Genomic DNA, 23356 nt, shown 5'->3' on the forward strand with positions numbered 1-23356 from the left:
AGCCCAACCCCCCCCCCCCTTTTCTTTTTTTAACCAGCCAACCGAGGACCCTTAAACGTGTAACAGTCATTTCTGAAACCTTTGCTAATATTCCCATACCACCTGAGCCCAGATCTCAGCCCACTCACAGCTGTGGGATGTAGGGAAAGTCACACAGACTCTACTCTTAGGTTACCACATCTGTAAAATAGAATGAGTAACGTGTTCCTCTCAAAATTCCTGTGAGAGGTAACTGAGATAAGGCATGGAAAAGAGTTCTGTAAACTGTTAAGTGCATCCAGACATTACGTATTTAGTAAGTCAGTTAAAGCTGTACTGAAGACATTAAAACAAGTGATCAGATATTTAATAAAAAGAAGATGAGGTAAATACTTTTTATCATTTTACAAGTAGGAAGAGGCGTAGATGAGATTAGTCAGGAAGAAGAGTTTAGTCATTTGCAGGTTACACTTGCTCCCCTCCCGGTGGAAAATATACACATAATGTGTATGTTTATGTTATATAGATAGATGCCTCTGTCAATTGCTTTTCACTTTCTCTGGTCAACATCAAAAATAATAATTATTTTTAAAGCTAAGAAATTTGAGTAATCTGATGGAGGAATTTAGCTGGAAAAGTGAAAAACAATTCAGTGATAGGTATTTATACATATATCAGAATATTAAGCACATATTTTTATATATATGTATGTTTTATTTGGGAAGGAAATAACAAGTCACTTCTCTGTGTATTTTAATTCTTTTATGTATTATTGTTTTCCATCTATTGTTTAACTTTTTGATTCTCTTCTTTGTTTTTTTTTTTTTCCTTTGTGGTCAAGTGTATATCATAGACCACCTTAGATTAGCTGAGAACATTTTACTCGTGACAGCATTTCAAAGTATGCCACATCAAAGGTGGGCAAAAGAATTTGTTTCTTGGCCTTGCACCTCTCTTCGCCTTGAGAGTCTGTCCCAGTGGCCCCTACCACTCCCACCTGTAACCATCTCACCCTGCTTTGAACCCAGGCATATTTAGTATCTGTAACTCTCATCTGATTCTCACATACCACTCAGTAACATTATATATCTCTTTGCAAATTTAGATTTACACTTAAATGTTCCATTTCCCCTCACACCAGCTAATATTAATAGTTAACACTAATTGAGGATTTACTATGTGCCAGGCACTGTTCTAAAATAACATGAGTTAATGTATTCAATATTTGAAAGGATCCTATGAGAGAGGTGCTATTATTTCCATTGCATATGTGAGAAAAATTGAAGGGTGGATAGATGAAGCATTTGCTCAACACCCCAAAGCCACTTGTCCAGACACCAGTGGTCTGGCTGTGAGGCTGCAACTGCACCATTGAGTTACAGAAGCGCACAGGTGCCAAGACCTTGCCTCTCACCATGGTACCGCCAGCACCTCACCATGAATTGCATCCAGTAAGGGATGGTAAATGTCTTCTGGTTGTTGCTCTGAGAAAAAAATCCTATTGTTATAGAAAAAATAAAGAAACAAAGGCTAGGGAACTTATGTTCTACTAATGCTATTTTAATTGTTTTCTCCTTATCTTTCTTTTCCCATACTAAATTAAAATTTTTAGATTAAGCTGACTTGTACTGAGTTCAGAATCAAGGAATGTTAATGATATCGAGGCTTTTCTGGCACTGATTTTTTTCTTAGTATCAGTCTGTGGTTTGGCGACATAACTATAGAAACATGGATAGAAACTCCCTATTATGCAACAAACCACTTCCTTTGTCTGTTTATTCATTTATCTGCAGTGTCTTAGCTAAACTCTTCTCCACTTGTAGGGTTCTATAATTGCAGCTGTCTCACTATGTGGAGCATAAACATTGCAGAGTGCTGAAGAGCGTGGATTTGGTTCCCAGATTTTGAGGTTAGGATCTTATGTAAATCCTGTGTACATAATATGTACCTCACTAGGGTGGTAGAAAGGATTACCTGTGTTCATCTATGTAAAGCACTTTAAACAGTGCCACACACATAATAAGCACTTTTTAAGTGTTTACTGTCATTTTTAAAACCCCACAATCTCAGGAAATATACTTAATCCAGCCTTGTGCAATTAGAAGCTTCAGTTCAGTTCAACCCAAAGCATAACAAAGTGAAGCCTCTATTCTCACAGGAACATCAGAACTTAGATTTGAAATGGAACCCAACGATATGCTGCTCACATTTCTCTATATTACACCTAACAGGTGGTAATTGTGATTCTGCTTGAACATTCCCAGTGATGGGGAGCTTACTACCTCTCAGGAAAGTACACATCACGATTGAATAGTTTGATTATGAATAAGCTTATACTTTATACTGAACAGAAATCTCCCCTTCTGTAAATGCCACTCATTGGTTCCAGTGATAGGTTAGCAAGCAGTTGTCTTCCATTTCCTTGGGCAGAAGTGCTTCATGAATTCTTAAAATGTTTGATTCCATGTCTGTTTTCTTAAAAGTACATTTCTGAATTATTTGCCAAACTGAAACTCAAAAAAAGGGTGTGTAATATCCTTGGGAAGTTTGCTTACCTTCTCCAATTCTCAGCTTTTTAACCTGTAAACTGAGTATAACTAGTAAGTGAATAATAAGCACTTAATAAATGTTAGATGCACCTTTATAATTATTATCATTGTATTATTGGCATTTGATATAAGCTATTAGGAGGCTTCCAGAAAGCTCTGTGACTCTATTTTGCTCATGTTGCTGTAGACAATTCTCAGCTATTTTCTTCCTCAACCCGAGGAAGAAACCCCCAGTTCTGAGCTTCAAACCCCAAACTTGGCCTTATAATAAACTGAGCATGGGCTTTCCTGGGTCTCCAACCTATTCAAGGTAATCCATCAGGAGTGATCACTCAACTTCCAGCAGCTGTAGTCCCTGAAGATCTTCCAGGACAGGTGTTCACATGCTCCAGCTTTCCTGGTAGCGGATGCTTTGGAAGTCCACTGGAGCCAAGTTTCACTAACGTCAAGGTGTCGAGAGGCTTTCCGTGGGTGTGTGACCCCATGTAACTGCTGCCTACTGCAAACCTTATCATTCCTGCACATCTCAGCTGCCAGATACTCCAGAGGGCCCTGTGGCCTCAGAATAGGGAGAAATCCACCACAGCAGATTTTTGTTTGGGGGATAATTCCCATCTCATGTTAATCCAGCTTTGCAGAGGCTGGAGACCTGGAGACTAGGGAGATTGGCAGCACTCAGTCCTCAACTCAGAAAACCATCTTATGGTTCCCCTGCTTTTCTACTCAGCTCCTCCGAGCAGGAACTTGAATCTGGAGGAAGTCTGCCTGAGCTTGGCTAAAATGATATCCCCCTTTGGCTGTCTGTCCTGTAATATCTGTGGAGCATATTGTTAACTAGTTTAAAAAATTATAAATGTGATATATGTGCATAGTAACATTTTTCAAACATTTCTGTAAGTTCAGAGCATACAATAAAAAGCTATATATCCCTAACCACTATCATCCCCAATTCCACGGCCCACTGATATATCTCCTTATAAATTGTTGCAGAAATTTCATGTGCTTATGCGTGTAATTGTGCATACATGCCTATTTTTATGAGAATATTGAGGGAATCTTATTATAAACATATAGATATGTGTTTCACACACTTTATATTTGGAGTATTTTCTCATAGCAGCATAGATAGTTTCCTTCTTTTCAATGGTTCTATAACATTTTATTAAGTTAAAAAATTTAAAATTTTACTTTATTAATGAATATTGAGATTCCTTTTTTTTTCTTGTTAGTCCAAACTGTGGTAACTAGCCTCAGAAGATGGCCTCCAATGATCCTTAGCTCCTGGTACTCATGCCCTTGTATATTCACTTCCCTCACTGAATTGGGCTGACCTGTGTAACACGGATATTGCGGAAATGGTGATGTGTGACTTCCAGGACTAGGTCATACAAAGCATTGTGGCTTCTGCTTGCTCTTTCTTGGATTGCTCACTCTGATGGAAGCCAGTTGTCATGTCATGTGGACACTCCAGCAGTCCTACTGAGAGGTCCGTGGGGTGAAGGACTGAGGCCTCCTGCAACTTGTCGGCCAAGAGAGTGAGCCACACTGGAACTGGATCTTCCAGCCACAGTCAGACCTTCAGATGACCGTACCCACACTGGATTACAACCTTGTGAGATACCCACCCAGCTAAGCTGGTCTCCAACTCCTGACACACAGACACTGCATGAGATAATAATGTTTGGTACGGGGACTTCCCTGGTGGTGCAGTGGTTGAGAGTCCGCCTGCTGATGCAGGGGACACGGGTTCGTGCCCCGGTCCAGGAAGATCCCACATGCCGTGGAGCGGCTGGGCCCGTGAGCCATGGCCACTGAGCTTGTGCGTCCGGAGCCTGTGCTCCACAACGGGAGAGGCCACAACAGTGAGAGGCCTGCATACCGCAAAAAAAAAAAAAAAAACGCTTATCTTATCTACTGGTTCATATCTTACATGGTTTTTTTTTCCCCTACCAGAACTGGTGACTGGAAAATTGAATCTCAAAAAATAAAAACGAAAGCCCTGATTTGTAGTATTTGCCAATTTCTGAAGTGTAAACACTCCCCCCACGCCCAATTACAAGCTATCAATGTAACTTCACTGAACACAGAGCTAGTTAGAAAAAGACGTTCACAATTGCTTCTTGCCAGCTGGTATATGCCAGGTCCAGCACATCCCTGCACCAGAAATGTATTTTGACATAAGAAATGAGGGAAATCCAGTTTTTTCCCCCCATACGGCTTTTTTTTCCAAGTGACAAATTCATTTTTTTCTATCCTGAAGTGCTCAACTTGATCATATTCATATCTCCTATATGTATTTGGGTCTATTTCTGTACCCTATAGTCTGTTTCATTGATTATCTGTTCCACCACACAAACAGTTTAATTACTAGAGTTTTATAATATCTTTTCATACCTCACAAGGCTAGTCCTTTTAAATAATCTTCCAGAGTTTTCCCTGGCTCTGTTCATATATTGCTCTTACAGATGTGCCCTTGGTTTAGAAAGGTTTATGGCTTTGCACTGGTCATTTAAAAAATTTAAGCCTATACATATGCACAACTAAGACTACACAATAATAATGCTTACATGATCATGTTCCTGGCAAGACTCAGGAACGCTTTTTGGTGAATTCTTTCCTCATGCACCAATACAATACAATACAGTACAATTGGATAAAAGCAATTGAACACATAACTTGGTCATATTTTGATAATATTTTGACATAGATGGTGTTAATACGGACTGTACATTTTAGGTGTGTGTCAGCCTTTTATGTTTATACTGCAGAATGCAAGCAAGTTGTTAGTGCTCTTCAGAACTTCGGATTCAATTTAATGGAAGTAGTCCTAAACTGCAGTGTGAGTTCCTTTAAAGAACCATTTGCAAATATTTGTTATTATGAATTGGATTTTAATCTCAATGCAATTAAAGTAAATAAAAATTTAAAAAATAGACTGGATGCTGCCAGCTGAGGTAGATGCTGGGATGCACATAAGACTCTAACTTTCATTTAAATAGCTAAACGTTCATGCTAACATATATTTATATCGATTACATTCTTACTATATTCTGTATAAAAATGTAAGCTTTTATTTCAATGTAGGTTTTCACTGTTAAAAATGTTTCAAATCCACTGAGCTGAGTCTTCAGCAAGATGCGAGGATGAGTGGGGCAGAGAAGGTTGTGTCTAACTTACTTATAAAGTTGTTTTAGTTTCTCTTTAGGTCTTCAATTTCTCCACCCACATCACCCCTAATACCTTAGGACTAAATGCTCTCATCTTCTGCGTTTTTTGATTGTTTGTTTTTTTGTTTGTTTTAATCTTCTTTCCCCACCTCCCCATCAAAAACTAATTTCACAGTATAAAGATCAGTGGTTGCCAGGGGTTAGTTAGGATGAAGGGAGGGGGGAATAGGCAGAGAACAGAGGATTTTTAGGGCAGTGAAAACTACATTGGATGGTACCATAATGGTGGATATATGTCATTATACGTTAGTCCAAACCTATAAAATATACAACACCAAGAGTGAACTCTAATGTAAACTGTGGCTTTGGGTGATAACAATGCTTTAATAATGTACATTCATCAGTTGTAACAAATGTGGCACCCTGGTGGGTGATGTTGATAACGGGTTGGGGAGTGAGCGGAGCCTCTGCATGGGTGGAGGCGGGGGGGACATGGGGGAATCTCTGTACCTTCCATTCAATCTTGCTGTGAACCTGAAACCACCCTAAAAAATAAGTCTTTAAAAAAACAAGGAACCTCCATACTGTTCTCCATAGTGGCTGTACCAATTCACATTCCCACCAGCAGTGCAAGAGGGTTCCCTTTTCTCCACACCCTCTCCAGGATTTATTGTTTCTAGATGTTTTGATGATGGCCATTCTGACTGGTGTGAGATGATATCTCATTGTAGTTTTGATTTGCATTTCTCTAATGATTAATGATGTTGAGCATTCTTTCATGTGTTTGTTGGCAGTCTGTATATCTTCTTTGGAGAAATGTCTGTTTAGGTCTTCTGCCCATTTTTGGATTGGGTTGTTTGTTTTTTTGTTATTGAGCTGCATGATCTGCTTATGATCCAGCAATCCCACTACTGGGCATATACCCTGAGAAAACCATAATTCCAAAAGAGTCATGTACCAAAATGTTCATTGCAGCTCTATTTACAATAGCCAGGAGATGGAAACAACCTAAGTGTTCATCATCGGATGAATGGATAAAGAAGATGTGGCACATATATACAATGGAATATTACTCAGCCATAAAAAGAAATGAAATTGAGCTATTTGTAATGAGGTGGATGGACCTAGAGTCTGTCATACAGAGTGAAGTAAGTCAGAAAGAGAAAGACAAATACCATATGCTAACACATATATATGGAATTTAAGGAAAAAGAAAATGTCATGAAGAACCTAGGGGTAAGACAGGAATAAAGACACAGACCTACTACAGAATGAACTTGAGGATATGGGGAGGGGGAAGGGTAAGCTGTGACAAACTGAGAGTGGCATGGACATATATACCCTACCAAATGTAAAATAGATAGCTAGTGGGAAGCAGCCGCATAGCACAGGGAGATCAGCTCGGTGCTTGGGACCACCTAGAGGGGTGGGATAGGGAGGGTGGGAGGGAGGGAGACACTGTTATAAAGCAGAAACCAGCACACCATTGTAGAGCAATTATACTCCAATAAAGATGTAAAAAAAAAGCAAAACAAAAAACAAGCAACTGATCTCAGACCCTTTGTCATACTAAAGTACGAATGATGGATGGAAGATTCAAGTGCTGTCTCTCTTAAGGACCTTTGTCTTTCAACGGGGAAAGAAGCTGTAAAGCTGATGGGCTAAAGCTTCAGTTCTGGCTTGCAGGTGGATGTGAGAGTTTATGAACATCACAGCCTTCTCCTGAATCCTAAGGAGAGGAGGGGAGCAGAGTTGAAAGGCAAAAGGAAAAACTGAAGGAGCAGAACTGAGGGCACAAGATTTATGTTCCGATCTTGGCCCTGTCATTTCCAGGATGAGTGATCTCGAGAACTCCCCATGACGCGTTTTTCTCACCTGAGTGACAAGCTAAATAATAAGAGCATCCTATTAGTGCTTTAATGAAGATGAATTCAGTTAATATAGGAGAACATGCTTCTTCATTAATTGAAGTAATAAAAAATGTTGGTTATTAGTCACAAAGAAGGCAGATGTGCTTTTGAAACATTTAGACTCCAGATTGGCAATGGGATCAGTCTGCCTGTTTTACTCTCCTTTTCCGTTAACTCGGTGTCTGAACTTTCCCATGTCTAAAACTGGGATAAAAAAGATATGTTTGTAAAGTGTTTAGAGAAGTGTCTGTCTGTCCCCACTTCCATCTCAGGAAGTATCCAACAAAGGTTTTTGTTGTTTCTATTTCCTTCCCCAATCCACGCAAAAAGACATTACTGTCTGTCTCTGAAGTTCAGCTCAATCAGAAGCCAAGCCCCACTGGCCCAGAAAAGAAGAATCTCTGACTTTTCCCATAACTTGTTTTAGGGCATTTATTGCTTTCTGTCTCCCTCTGCACTGTCCACATTGCTCACGCCTCAACATTTTGGGTGGGTTTGTGGCTTTTGCCCCCATCATTCTATTAAAATTTCACCTGTTTTAGAGGAAGTAAACTATAAAGGGTTCTTTGGACAGCTAAAAGTGAAGTGTTGCATTTAGAAAGGGAGAGAATTTTTAAAACACAGAGCAACAATCAATTCTATTTTAACTTGAAATAAACAGTTAAGAGCATCAGATAGAGGTGAGAAGTAGAATAATTCTGACTGTTACTGTTGATATATTTCTGAAAAGGATATTTATTCTTTTCTTCAGGTTTGTATTTTCGGTTACCACCTGTCTTCTTGGATAGAAATAACTTCCTTTCTACAAAACTGCTGGGTTTCTCTGGGAGTTGGGGGCGGTGTGTGTTTCTGAACCTTGCGTGTGATTGCTTCCCTCAGTTCAGTAAAGAGATCAGTCACCAAGTCACCCCTTGCCCTCCAGTGATACCTGCCACCTCTCGTTTTCACAAGATATGATAAAGCAAATGAGTCAGCCCCAAGGACCCTTCAAAAAATGGCACGCGATGCTCAGGCTAACCTTAACTTTAGCTGGAGCTAAAGAAGTTTAAAAAAAAACCCTTCAGAAACCATTCTTCCAGAAATACAGGCATGCATCTGGCTTCTATCTCTCTCTCTCTCTATTTGCCTTGTATTTGGCTTTCAGGATTTCATTTAACTTTTTAAAAACACAAAGGTATGATTTTTAGTTTGAATAAAAAAGCAGTGATATAGTAGCCTGTGGTCTTCCTCTTTAAGGTAAGATTCTGCATAATTATGTGTAAAGAGAAGGTATTTTGAATGGTAGAAGAGGGTGGGTATGTTTATTCTCTTAATTATCAGTCACTTACTAGTCAACAAGTATAATGCTAGAAAGATCTTTTTGCTTATGCTGCACTGTTGGTTTCCTTTTCTTGAGATAAATTTTGTTTCAATGACTGTTTTCCTAACTGGTACCATGTTTTCTTCTCTGTTGGTTTTCTAACTCCATTTTAAAAAATCATAACAATTTTTTGTTTTAAGTACTAGGAATGATATGTACATTAAAATAATTGTTATATAATAGGAGAAAAACAAAATATGCCACTGAGAAATTCTAAATGAAACCCAAATCTAAACTACTTTTTTGAACAGCTTTGTACTTAATCACTTTCATGTAAAGGAGGTGTTAATTTATGTGGTGAAAGGGATAAGGATTTTAGTTCCTTTGAACTTTTATTATTGTTCTTATATGTATGCTCTAGAAAGAAAGCAAGTCAATAGCATTTTGAAATTATTTAGTCACTTGTCATCGTATCCCACAAACATTCCTTCTTGTTTGCAAGCGTTCAGTGTATTGTCATCAGACTGGGTAGAGTGAAGCTGTGGGGATGAGAACTTAGGGCATCAGGAGAGTGTATAAAGTTGGTGTAAAAGGAGACTTTGATATTAGAGAAACTGGTTTAGCCCAGTACAGAGGATAGAAAAAGTCAACTCAGTATTTTTCCAAAGCATCCATCTTAAAAAAAAAAAATAGAATTTTAATCAGGTGAACAGGTGGGACTTCAGGTGGAGTGTTTCTTTTTGTCTATTTATACATTCTTTATAATCACTCAGATCAAAGGGTTTGTATTAGGTGTATTACGCTTATGTATTTGAGTAAATCAATATCTGCAACAAAAATGTTATTAGATTATAGGAAATGCCAAACTGGGTCAGATCTATGATCCATCCATCCTAATTCCACCTGTTTCAGACTGATCCAGGGTTAATATATGCAATGACCTGCTGATTGCCCTCCAGACAAATTCCTAGGTTTAGGAAGAGCCTATAAACAATGCCAATAACAGTGCCTGGCAAATGTTTGGCTTAGGAGTGATTAACATTTGCTGAACAAACGAATGAGCCATGAAGTCAACCAACATGTAATTATCTACGTTCCCTTGAAGCTAATCTTAGTTTATGTTACCAGCTGTACGTGACAGGTTCTTTGTTTTAATTGTCTTATCTTAAAAATTACCTATCTTGAACATCAAGAAAGTTTTTGCCCCCCCAGCTTTGGTATTCCACGGTTTGGTTTGTTTGGTTTTAAAGCGTAAGGCACAGAAGGAATGCTATACCCTCAAGCCGATGTTCTCCCTGCCTCAGCTGACCCTGTTTCACTCAGAAGTGGAAGAATGCTGGCTTTGGTTATAAACAACATTCCCATAAGAAACACAATGATTACTAGAGTATTTACAGCATGACCTACCTGAAGGATAAATGTTAATTAGTTGTGACAACTCCTTAACACCAGGGATGTTACAAGATTAAGAGGCTCAGATAAGGAAGAGAAGCATGAATTATAAGTAAGCTGGCAGAAGGGTAATTTCAGGGAGTAAGCTATTATTATGCTGTAATGGTTTATTGCAGTAGACCCTAACAAGGGTTTTATAGCACATATTCATACCATTTTTTTAAACATCTTTATTGGAGTATAATTGCTTTACAGTGGTGTGTTAGTTTCTGCTTTATAACAAAGTGAATCAGCTATACGTATACATACACACAAATACCATTTTGAAAAACCTCAGAGGACTAAAAGAAGAAAGAAACAGAAGCTCATTCCTTTGGCCAATAGAAAATTTGTTGACAGAGACACTCCCTACCGTATTTTGCAATTTCCAGGAACTAGAAACGGTGGATTAGTCACATCTGTTGTGAGTATACTGAAGAGTGGAAACACTTCGCTATATATTGGCTACCCCAGGTTAGACGCTGAATAACTTGACTTATTCTTTTGGGTAGAAACACAATTAAGAGAATAGATCCAACTGGGGTTTTAAAATAAAGAAACATACCAGATAAAGCAGGACACAGTGTAAGATTCTCAGACTGAAGTAGCTCTATGGTAAGACTGTAGAAGAAGGCCTAATGGCCTTCTGAAGCAATGCTGGGCATTCAAGAGAGAGCTCTAGAGTGACTTCCCCCGTTTTAAATCTAGGCGTTTGGTCATGGGTTAAGTATATTCACAGAGTGTTTCTGAAGAAAAACCAGTCTTTCATGTATTTAATTACAAAGAATAACAAGTAGCAAACTTTTAGAACTTTTTCTGGCCAACCTTTTCACCTCTGGTAGAGGAGTACATTCTGGAGGTAAGGAATCATGTTAGATTTGTATACTTACACCTATTCTGCACCAAAAACTTTGCATTGTTTTGAGAGTGCATTGGTAGATACAAATTTTCTACCTTTGCCTCTCCTCAGTAGGGATACACTTTCAGCAGATTGGAGATATTAAGAGAATTACTTCAGGAAGTGCTCCAACTAGCAAGGATTGAGATGTTTTCAAAATGCCATGTATTCGCTTCAAGAGTATTTATTCCCCTGGCTCCCCTCCCTGTGCGGTTGCTTCAAGCTGGCAGCCCTCTCTAGAGATGGTTAGAGAGGGCTGCACAACGCTCCTTCAGGTGCTGGCAACTGCCCCCTCTCTCCTCTTCCTTTTGGACATAGATATAAGCTCTGTTGTTACAATCCCAGGCTAGTGCACTAACCCTTGTGATCTCCCTTTATTAAGCCCCCCTTAAATTATACAATTTTTGGGATGCCACCTTTTTCCTCCTGGGATCCTGATACAACACTGAAGATCATGAAAGAATATGAATCATTCTCAGCGCAAAGTGAGAGTTTTGTAAGTAAGAGCAACCTGGGAAAGAGAGTGAGAGAGAGACAGAGAAAAAGAGAGATATTCCACTAATGGATCACCCAACTTGTGATAGAGACACCACCTACTGGCCCAGTGGGACCCACTGCCTGGGAATGGCTTGGTCGGCTGCAGTTGGAAGTCTTACTTCTGTATTTCCAAGTAGGATCATTAAATACTGTTAACGCTTGGGAATCTACCACAAAACCCCTCTTCTTTGATAACATCACCATCTTTTCAGTCAGGGTTCTTCTCTTTATTCTTAAAATTAACCTAAGGTGTGAGATCATTGTTGCATCCATGCCCTGCTCCCTTGGGAGTTTAGAATCAAAGTTATAGGATATTTGTCTGACTTACTAGTTATCTATTTTATATACAGTAGTGTGTATATGTCAATCCCAATCTCCCAATTTATCCCTCCCCGCCCTTTTCCCCCCAGGAACCATAAGTTTATTTTTTACATCTGTGACTCTATTTTTGTTTTGTAAATATGTTCATTTGTACCATTTTTTTTAGATTCCACATATAAGCAATATCATATGATATTTGTTCTATAGCACAGGGAACTCTGTTCAATACTCTGTAATGACCTATATGGGAAAAGAATCTAAAACAGAGTGGATATATGTATATGTATACCTGATTCACTTTGCTGTACAGCAGAAAGCAACACAACACTCTAAATCAGCTATGCTCCAATAAAAATTAAAAAACAAACAAAACAAAAGAATCAAATTCGTAGGATTTTCAACTTGTAAGGGTCGTTTGAAGCCATGTAGTACAACTTCCTCTTTTCACACATGAGAGTCTGAGGTTTCTGTAGCCGATGTTGAAGGGCCTCGTGCAAAGACCCACAGCTCGTGGTTCTTGCGAGTGTTAGAGCCCATGAAACCCACAGCCCTGTTTTCCCTGGTCTTATCTTTCTGTCCAGAGACTTTGGACTTAACATGTGATACTATTCAGATTAGAGGCCTGAGGGGCAAAGGCCACTGTGGGGAGTTCTGCAGAATGAATAGGGAGGAGCACAAAAAAGGGAAACTGTTTTTAACTCCTGTGGGAATTTCCTGAGGTATGCTTTGAAGACTGTGCTTTACCAGGAGTCCTACAACAATCCAGCCACCAAAAATTCCTGCCATTTTTTTTTCAATAGGGTGGACATTTTCAGCAAATAGTCAGGGTGATGCATGAGGCAGGTAGTGAGAAAGCAGTTCACTTCCTCCCCTGCCTTGCTTAAGTCATGCCCAGCAAGTGAGGGCTCCAGTGGGACTCAGAGGCTAGTGTGTGCAGTGAGCTGGGCTTAAGCTTTGACCTGTTAGTTACTGGAAATAATCCTCTGAGTGGAGCCAATAAATGTTGTAGGTTTGCTATCATTCCTTGGATCTGAGGGTTATTCATTATAATTAAAATGTATTCTTAGTGTAACATGGATGGTCTCTGACACTAATATTTTACTTTTAAATGTAGCACTCTCAGAGGCAGAATAGGCTTGTGACCCCCTTCAGTAAAGAGATGCTTCCTTAACCATTTGGAATAAAAATTGGGAATACGGAAATGGCATTCTTGTCATTTTATCTCCTTTGTTTCTTCATTTTGTGGGGTTCTTCTGTACATAAATTTCTACTAACTTCAAAGGGCAGATCCTGAGATTTGATGAGCTATTAGAAGTTAGCAGAAAAAAGTACAGGACAACTGCTTTTAGTAATTTGCATGTTTGGAGGGACATACTTTCATACACTGTATTGGTTTCCTAGGGCTACCATAACAAAGTACTACAAACTGGGTGGCTTAGAACAACAGAAATTTATTGTCTCATAAATCTGGAGGCTAGAAGCCTGAAAGCAAGCTGTGAGCAGGGCCATGCTCCTTCTGATGTCTCTAGGGAAGGAGCTGTTTTGGGGCCTCTCTTCTAGTTTTTGGTAGCTTCTGGCATTCCTTGGCTTGTAGATGACCATCTTCTCCCTGTGTCTCTTCACATCATATTCCCTCTGTGTCTGTGTCCAAATTTCCACCTTTTATAACGACATCAATCGTACCAGAACAAAGCCCACCCTAATGACCCTATTTTAATTTGATTATCTCTGTAAAGACCCTGTGTTCAAATAAGGTCACATTCTAAGGTACTAGGGGTTAAGAAGTCAACGTATCTTTTTGGAGGGCACAATTCAACTCATAACAATACAGTCTGTTGAAATTGAATGGAATTGATACTCAACGTTGCTGAGCTACTCAGACCCAAACATTCTGACCGGGACTTTTCACCAGCTCATCTAAGGCCCACCTTTGCTCGGTGTGCCGCTTACCACAAGTTAGGATCCAACTGTGTGTTTAAAATTAGTGGTCTTGAGATATGTGCTGGTGGGGCTTGCTGTTTTTCTTTCTGCCCTTTCTGAGTTTCATGTGCAAGTGAGACTGCTCAAAAATTAATGACAATGGTGTGCTTGTGTTGTACTCTCAGTCATAAGATCGTGGCTTCAGGCAGAGCTGCAAGAGTTGAAAAATCACAAAACAAAAATGATTGCATGTTTTTGGAAATGTCGTTGTAAAATAGACAACTTTGTGTTTTGTAATTACTATATTCTTATCCAAAGTTGCTAATAATGTTTTTTCTTTTAGATTAAGCATCCTCCTTTCTTTAAAAATAAGAGCTAAAGATAATTCCTAATTATGTATGTTCTAATTATGTGAAAATGTCTACATTTCAAAAAAGGTTTTATATGGCTAAAATGCAAGAGGATACAAAAATTATAGTATTAGTTAAGGACTCTGGAGGCATTTTGATCCACTCAGCCATATTCAAATGTATGGAAACATTTGCTTTTTTAGACCTGCAAAATCAGAAACATATGAATTTGCAAAATGACACATCTCAATGTAGTTAAAACTCTGTTCACCATTTTATAATTATCACCCAAGCAGCCTCAGTACTACTACTTATACTGCTACTAATGTTGATACTACTACTAGTAATGATAACAGTTGATGTTTATTGAGCATATATTGTGTGTCAGGCACTGTTCCAAGTGCTTTGCCATGTTTTGATTAATTTCACTTCCACAACAACTCAGTGAGGTAAATACCATTATCTATAATTAAAGAAACTGCAGCCCAGAGCTTAACATTACACAGTAATGGCAAAGCCAGAATTCAAATCTGGACTCAGAGCTCTTCCTCCTAATCATTAAAAAAATCTTCTTGGGCAGAACGTTCCAAAGTCTATACCACAGAACACCAATTTTATTAAAAACTCCTGAAAAAAAGAAAAAAGGAAAACATTTACGTAGTTAAATACATGTGGGAATTGCTGCTATCTATGTAGACTCATAATGTAGTCTATATTAAAAATTGTGAGAGGGCTTCCCTGGTGGCGCAGTGGCTGGGAGTCCGCCTGCCGATGCAGGGGATGCCGGTTCGTGTCCCGGTCCGGGAAGATCCCACATGCCGCGGAGCGGCTGGGCCCGTGAGCCATGGCCGCTGAACCTGCGCGTCCGGAGCCTGTGCTCCGCAACGGTAGAGGCCACAACAGTGAGAAGCCCGCATACCGCATTAAAAAAAAAAAATTGTGAGAATTTTCCCAGAAAAGAAACCTGTATAACAGAATGTAAGATTGAGGTTTCAACTAAGCACAAGATAAAATAAATGCGAAATTCCGAAGGGAGTTGCTAAGTCATCATATACAGACTGTACAAGCATAGTATCTGGGAACCTAGTCCATAACTTGGATTTTTTTCAGAGAATAGAGAGGTTTTGTAAGATTTTCTTGGGAGAGACTAGTAGCTGTGCTATGGGGCCCCAAACTTTTCCACTTGGGAAAGTTGCTACCTCCTATACCAGCCTAGTGAGCAAGGGCTTAATGGGACTACTTGAAGAGTTTAATGTATGTCCCCATATGTTGGGGACACTGCAGGCTAGAACTGCTTCTCTCCTGGGAAATGTGGATGCAAAAGTTGGCACATCATCACTTTGATGCCCAATCTGTATGGAGCCACAGATGTATGGGGACAAAGGTTTCATTGCTTCCCCTGGATCAAGGGTGGGCTGGTGTGGAGTCTCCCAGTTGATGGGCTAGGGGATAAGGGGGGTAGGCATCCTGAGGGAATGAGGAGTATCCCTCAAATCTTGAGAGTTGATGCTAGAGAGGTCCCCTATGATGGAATGTTCAAAGAACCCCTAACATTGGCCCATACGAGTCACCTTCACCATCTCCCATACCCAAAGAACATGAAGTCATTCAGCAAAGTAAGGACAAAAATCCCCTTACCTTTTCTCCCTGCTTTCACCTACGATTGCTAGATAAAATACAAGGTCTTCAGTTAAATTTGAATTTCAGGTGTACAATGAAAGCTTTTTATTATACATATATCCCATGCAATATTTGGGACATGTTTATATTAAAAAATATTTGCTATTCATCAGAATTTCAAATTTAACTAGGCCTCCCATATTTTTATCTGTTAAATCTGGCAAGCTTATCCCACCCCACCTTTCCCCCAAAAGCTGGGGAGTAGGTGAATGGTGAGAAGAAAGAAAGAAGTTATTATGTTTTCTGAATTAATGTTCTGATTCGAGATTTAAAGCACTTCCCCCCAAATAAGTAGAAAAGTCAAGAGACCTGCCAAGGTCTTCAGGCAGAGGCAGGGGACAATTAACCGTAATGAATAAATTTGAAAAGATTAGAGAAGAATAAAAAATAAAAATTATATTTTGAGTACACCACAAATCTTCTTTGTTAGAGGATCCAGGTCTATTTTACTGACTTTATTGAGCTGTTCCTCTCCAAGACCACAATAACTATTAGCTTTTCCTGGAATTTGTGCTCTTTGGAACACATTTTGGGAAATTCTACTTTGTTTTATAACTTTGTGGTGTAATTAACTAAAGTGGCATACTGGAGAATTCTGGCAAAACCTCTGGGGCAACTTTGAGATCTTTTAAGGTTTCAAAGAAAACCCAAATCAAATGGGCTTAAAACAACAAGAGAAGACAACAAACGGGCTTAGGATCAGGTGACTGGAAAGTCCAGATGTAGGGAGGAGTTAGGGTTCATTGATCTAGCAGCTTGGCCATGCCAGTAAGAACTCAGTTTTTAAACTGGCTGCAAGTTTCAATAGTGCCCGGATGGGAGAGAGCAATGCTGAGCCGGTGTTCTGAATAGCCTGGTTGGCTGGTCACACGCTCACCCTGTGGTGACTGTGGCCAGGGGGTGGAAGGTACTGAGGACCTGAAGTCTGTGAAGGCTTTTCCATGGGGCTGAGAGTGGGGTCAACTTTTACCAAAACACATGAGCTGTGCTTTGGGAAGAAGCAGATAGATGACTGCCTGGGGGTGGGAGTAAAGCTTGTGAATGGATGCTGGCTCAATCAACAAATGTCCAGTACAGCTGAAAACTTAAGTTTCTGTCGTTGACTGCAGGCAGGGGTGATGCTCAAAACTATTTAACAACCTATACCCTCGTGGGCACCACTTCTGTCTGTGCAGGAGCCTGTCTCCCAAAGCCCTCCTGCTTACAAAGTGTTAACCCTTGAGTTGGTTGATGTTGAAGGATCCAGGAGCTCCTAGAGAAGGTGACAGAAGGCCATGATAGGTGATCACTCAGAGTACTCAGGGCAGTGGCTACTTACCACCTGGAACTGAAATATATCACTATCTAACAGCGTTTATAATTGTACCCATATGTACAGGCTCAATGAGTTTTTAAAAAGCGTGAAGGATTTTTGCTTCTGAATAAGACCCTTCACTTAATTTCCTCATTTGAAAAATGAGTGGGTTGAAGTAGATGATTTACAATTCCTTTGAAAGAAATGTTTGTGTTGTATTCTATAAAAAATTATATAAATAAGCCTTTAATTCGATCTATCATGCACATTGTGATATGTCTGTATTAAACAGAACATTATAAATTTTATAATTATAAACAGAATGTTATAAATTTTAAAATGCAGAGAACCAAATTTCCATTTGAAATTTGGCACATGAAATTTAACTGACTTTGAGTCTGAATTTAACTAGATTTTTACATTGAAAATTTCAAATACATTATTTCTAAAGGTCATGCTTTCATTGTTTCTCACTTCTGTGTTTTGCAGTAAAGCAAGGGAAAAAACCAATCATTTAACATGTTAAAAAACTCATGTTTTTTAACATGTTAAAACTCCTAGAGGAAAACATAGGCAGACAAAAATAGCAGCAATTTTTTTTTGAAGTCTCCTAAAGGAAAAGATACAAAAGCAAAAATAAACAAATGAGACCTAATTAAACTTAAAAGCTTTTGCACATTAAAGGAAACCATTGACAAAACAAAAAGACAGCCTACTGAATGGGAGAAAATATTTGCAAATGATATGACTGATAAGAGGTTAATATGCCACATATATAAACAGTTCATACAACTCAACATCAAAAAGAAAAAAAACCCGATTAAAAAATGGGCAGAAGAACTGAATAAACATTTTTCCAAAGAGGAAACGCAGATGGCCAACAGGCACATGAAAGATGCTCAGCGTCACTCGTCAATCATCAGGGAAGTGCAAATCAAAACCACAAGGAGATAGCACCTCACAGCTGTCAGAATGGCTATCATCAAAAAGAAGACAAATAACAAATGTCGTCAAAGATGTGGAGAAAAGGGAACCCTTGTATACTCTTGGTGGGAATGTAAATTGGCTCAGCCACTGTGGAAAACAGTATGGAGCTTTCTTAAAAAACTAAAAATAGAGCTACCATATGACCCAGCAATTCCACTCCTGGGTATATATCTGAAAAAAACAAAAACATTAATTTGAAAAGATCATGCAACCCAGTGTTCTTTGCAGCATTATTTATAATTGTCAAGGTATGGACGCAACCTAAGTGTCTATCAACAGATGAATGGATTAAAGTGAAATAAGTCAGACAGAGAAAGACAAATATATATCACTTATATGTGGATCTAAAAAATATAACAAACTGGTGAATAAAACAACAAAGAAGCAAACTCACCGATATAGAGAACAAACTAGTGGTTACTAGTGAGGAGAGGGAAAGGGGGAGGGGCAAGATAGGGGTAGGAGGAAAAAAAAGGGTTATTATGGGATTATATGAAATCATGTGTGTGAAACTTTTGAAAATTGTAAAGCACTATAGAATTTAAAGCATCTTTCAATCAGTTAAAAAAAATTGTGCTGTTTTGAATTTAGTGGAAAGCAGAGAGGCACAAAAGCAGAAATGACTGAAGAAAAATTAGAGTTAAGATGGAAGCCACGCATTCACGTGAAGATGGTTCAGTGGCTGAAGTAATCCAATCACGGCAGCTGCTGTTGGCAGGGTTTGCCAATGGGAGAGGATAGGGAGGGAGTGGTGGCCACGAGGTCATTCCCCTCTGCCACTGGGTCAGTGTACTCACAGTGCAGAGCTGAAGTGCAGTTGGAGAACATGAATTTTTCTCCCAGGCTTCACGTGCCTGTTCTAACTCTCCCTGAGAAGCCTTCCCGACAGCTTAGGTTCTCAGCTGGCTAGTCATTTTAGATATAAAAAAACCACAAGGGAGGAACTTCTTTCCTAAAATAAATGGAAAATCAGCAACAATGATGATGCTATCTCCCATTCCCTTACATGTCCCTCTGCCAACCCCACCCCTGCCCCAAAACAGAGTTGATTTTTCCAGAGGGCAGTGTTGTAGGCACCACAATTATAGACAAGTGGGAAAAATATTATATCTATTTCTTATTTTTTCTACATAGAGAAATAAATAAAATGTTTGTGATATTTTGATCTTTGATGGAGCATTTTAAACGTTTGCAGATCTGTATTTGTAGATTTTTCTGCACTTTAAGTCATCAAAAATGTCAAAGTCAAGGCTTTGACTTTCAAAGAATTTCTTGCCTATAGCTAGTGCTTTCTCCTATCTTCAGAGCAAAACCGTGGCTTGGTAGATCCTTAAGTCCGTCCCTCCCTCTTTATATATAATTTCTGTTAGAGTTACAGGTATACACACACAGCTGTGTTAATTAACCCAGCTGAAAAACTTTACTTACAGAGACTTCTAAGGAAAGACATAGAGTCACAGGGATAAGGACTGATTGTCTTATCTCTTTAAAGGTATTTTCTGTTATAGCACTAGCTAGAACTAAATAATAAATGTCTTATAATGCTTTGAATAAAAATAGTTCTCAAACATAATTGATAAAACTTGCTGTCCAAGAGCTAAAATAAATTTATTATTTAATAAATTTAAATAATTTATTTAAAGAGTAAATGAGGATGCTGTTTTTTTGGGTCTGCATGTTTAGGTATGTATACATTATGCCTAATTTATAGAGTTATATGTAGTTTATATAACATGTATATATACTTCAACAACAACTAGATAAATTTTAAGCCCTCACAATTAAATTGCTTTAAATTAGTTAAAATATATATTTGTGTTTATGCATATAGGATTAATAAAGAATATAAAACCAAAACAGACATTACTGTGTGACCTACCTCAACAACTCCATGGAAAACAGTGTTATTTAACAGGTTAGAAACTGAGGCAGAGAATGTCAGTAACTTGTGCTTTGCTGTTATGGTTTCCAACTCAAATCTTTCTGATTCTAAAGCCTTTATATTTCCCACTACATCACATTACAGTTTTGTAGTTATGCCATTATTTTAAGGCCATTCTTCCTTTAAATTTTCCAGGGAAGTGGGAGAAAGGTGCAAATAAACTGTAATAATAGCTACAATATTACTCATCATTATAGTGCTAAAAACTATTACCTATTACCTAAGGTGTCATTCAGGACTTTTCTTAAGCCAGCTAATCAAGATACTTCTCAGAGGCACACTTTTACAATTCTCTGCTTTATGTATGACTTTAGCAGTATGAAAACGTATAAAATGCTTGTTATCCCACTGTGTAGAATGCTGCATTTTGACATGTCTGAAGGAAAGCATTTCCCAAAAGAATTCTTGAACCCTCAGAAAATTTATATTCTCTCAGAGGAAAAAAAATTTTTCTTCACATGTTAGTTCCAGTTTGCAGAGAAGCAGCCCTCATGACAAGAGTAGGCAAGAGATTTACAAGGGAGATGGAGGTAGAGAAGGTGGGGAGAGACCCTAGGACTGAGATGGAGGTCTGACCCCTATGGGAAAAGAGATGGAAGGGAGGTGGACTGGATTAAATTAAATGTGATAATACATGTTAACCACTTAAAAGTCCCTTGGTACCAAATGAATACTCAGTAAACAGATTTCATTCTTAATTTCCATTTTTAAAAAGTCATTGCAATGAGAATTATAGATATTTATTACAAGTCATCTTCCCTGTGCATATTTCTTGCTAATAGAGCTGTACCGTTACAGTGGAAAACTAACATCAGGCCAGTGGTTCTCGTTCCTTGAGAGCTTCGTAAGCAATCTTTAGACGTCTTTGATACTAGAAAACTTTCTAGGTAAATCCGAGTGAAAGAGAAAAATGTTAAAAGTCAACATTCATCCTTGTAAGACTGCTCAAATAAAAAGTTCATTACTTTAGAAGACTTTCACTTGGAAATATTTGCACTTTTCCAGAAATATCATATTATTTTCAAATGTTTTAGAAGACAGCATTTGGAATAAGTTGGTAAGTCCCAATTTATTCCAAATGCTATCATTCTATTGAACCAATTCTAATTTGCACTTAATTGAAAAGTTTAAATATTTAAAAATAACATAAAAACTGCATCTACGTACTCAAAGTAGGCTGACATTTGACTTAATGGTCAAGTCAATTTAGTAAAAGTAAATTGGAATCTTTGAACTAAACAATGACTTGCTGCATTTGATATGAGAACAAATATGATTTGGTTGAGATTTAATTTGATAAGGCTTTGTCCAAAATTAAATCATCCCAAAGTTACGGATATGACATTTAAAATTGAATATGACATTTAAAAAATTCCTATTTTGCCTTTAGAGGAAGAGGCAAAGTTGTACTGAAATATTAATATGTGTTTTATGCCACATGTGACATTTATTCCAGCACCCTTTATTTTAAAGTTTAAAAAAGAAATACATATTCATTATAGGAAATGTAAAGTATTCATAAAAATGTAAAGAAAAATAAATTAAAATGAAAAAATGAATTTGTTCTTGTTTCTACTGTCTAAAAAAACCATTATTAACATTTTAATATACTCCCTAAATAAAGTGAGCTGAGGTAATTATTCTTTGCTGTTAAAAAATAAATGTTTTAATACTCGAGTACCATGCTCTCTTATTCTTAAATATTATGTTTTCTTTTCTCCTTGATTGTGGGCCAGTCATTTTTAACCTTGTTATCATTTTACTTCCTAACATTCTTGACTCCGCCTCCTAAAAATGCTGGATGGTAAATATTATTTCTTATTTAATGTAAATTTCAATCAAGTTTTTATGTTATGTTTGGGGCAGTTTATACTGTTCCTAATCTGAGAAACTCCTGTGCTTCTCAAAACTACATTTGGGAGTCCCTACTAAAATTAGGAAGTCATTTATACAAACATGCGCTCTGAAAAGTGTAAACAAAGTCCCTGAAAGACAGGAGAACTGGCTACTGAATGTTTTCTGCACACAGACCAGTGCAGCTTCTTGGCATAACAAATAGCACTTAATAAGAAAGATGGTGAAACTTTAAACCTCTGGACCGGTTTAGGCTGCATTGCCCACAGACACACAGCCTATAGTGTGAGTTTTGGCATTAGATTTACTTTTTCTTCTTGCTGTGGGTATATTCTAAGAAATCAGGGACTAGAAAAATTTTCAGGGATAGAGAAAATGAGACTCTGATTCTTACTTAGTACATATATGCTCTTGAAAAAAAAATATTTTCCTGTGAGAGCCACAGTCATAAGTGCTACTATCCTTTAATGTGGGGTTGGGTGTGAGGGGGAGTAAAATAGATAACTGTCCATTTCTTACATGAGCACATATTTGTTTTTCTAGATAAGGATTTTAGTGACTATTGGATGGAATATGCCATTTCGGATAGGTCACAATTAAGAGATCATGGTAAACATGTTACAAGAAAACGTTTTTCTTTTAAAAAGAAAAGTATTTTTTGGGCTTCCCTGGTGGCGCAGTGGTTGACAGTCCGCCTGCTGATGCAGGGGACACGGGTTCATGCCCCGGTCCGGGAGGGTCCCACATTCCGCGGAGCGGCTGGGCCCATGAGCCATGGTCGCTGAGCCTGCGCGTCCGGAGCCTGTGCTCCACAACGGGAGAGGCCACAACAATGAGAGGCCCGCGTACCGCAAAAAAAAAAAAAAAAGTATTGTTAATAAAATGGGCTTCCTCCCCCGTCAAGCAATGTTAGTCATGAATAGGCAAAGGGTTTGGTAATTTGAGATATTTGCATTGGAAAAAATAAGAAATATAGTTTGAATTTGAGAAATTATTATATAGAGAGAATAAACTAAACCAAGAGAAGGTTGTGATGTTGAGTCTATTAAACAGCCTGGGAATCAGAGAAAAAAAATATGGTGATGTGGAAAAAGCATGAGCTTTGGAATTGCATAGACAATTCTAAATGGTTTTAATTGAAATCAGGTTTCATTTTTGGTTCAGTCCATTAAGAATTATGTGAAATTTGATTTCTTTGAATTCTATTTTCTCCATCTCTAAAATGGAGTTATTTCTC

The 23356-nt window shown here is 38.2% G+C and overlaps 1 long non-coding RNA gene across 1 annotated transcript; it reads left to right on the top strand.

Annotated features, from left to right (window-relative positions):
• LOC141278599 (uncharacterized) lies at positions 1–4531 on the top strand. The gene is made up of 2 exons (XR_012331552.1): positions 1–1888; positions 3758–4531. It is a non-coding gene; the product is annotated as an uncharacterized lncRNA (long non-coding RNA).
• The last annotated feature ends 18825 nt before the right edge of the window (positions 4532–23356 follow it).

Source organism: Tursiops truncatus, chromosome 4, assembly GCF_011762595.2.
Source record: "Tursiops truncatus isolate mTurTru1 chromosome 4, mTurTru1.mat.Y, whole genome shotgun sequence".
NCBI classification, from domain to species: Eukaryota; Metazoa; Chordata; class Mammalia; order Artiodactyla; family Delphinidae; genus Tursiops; species Tursiops truncatus.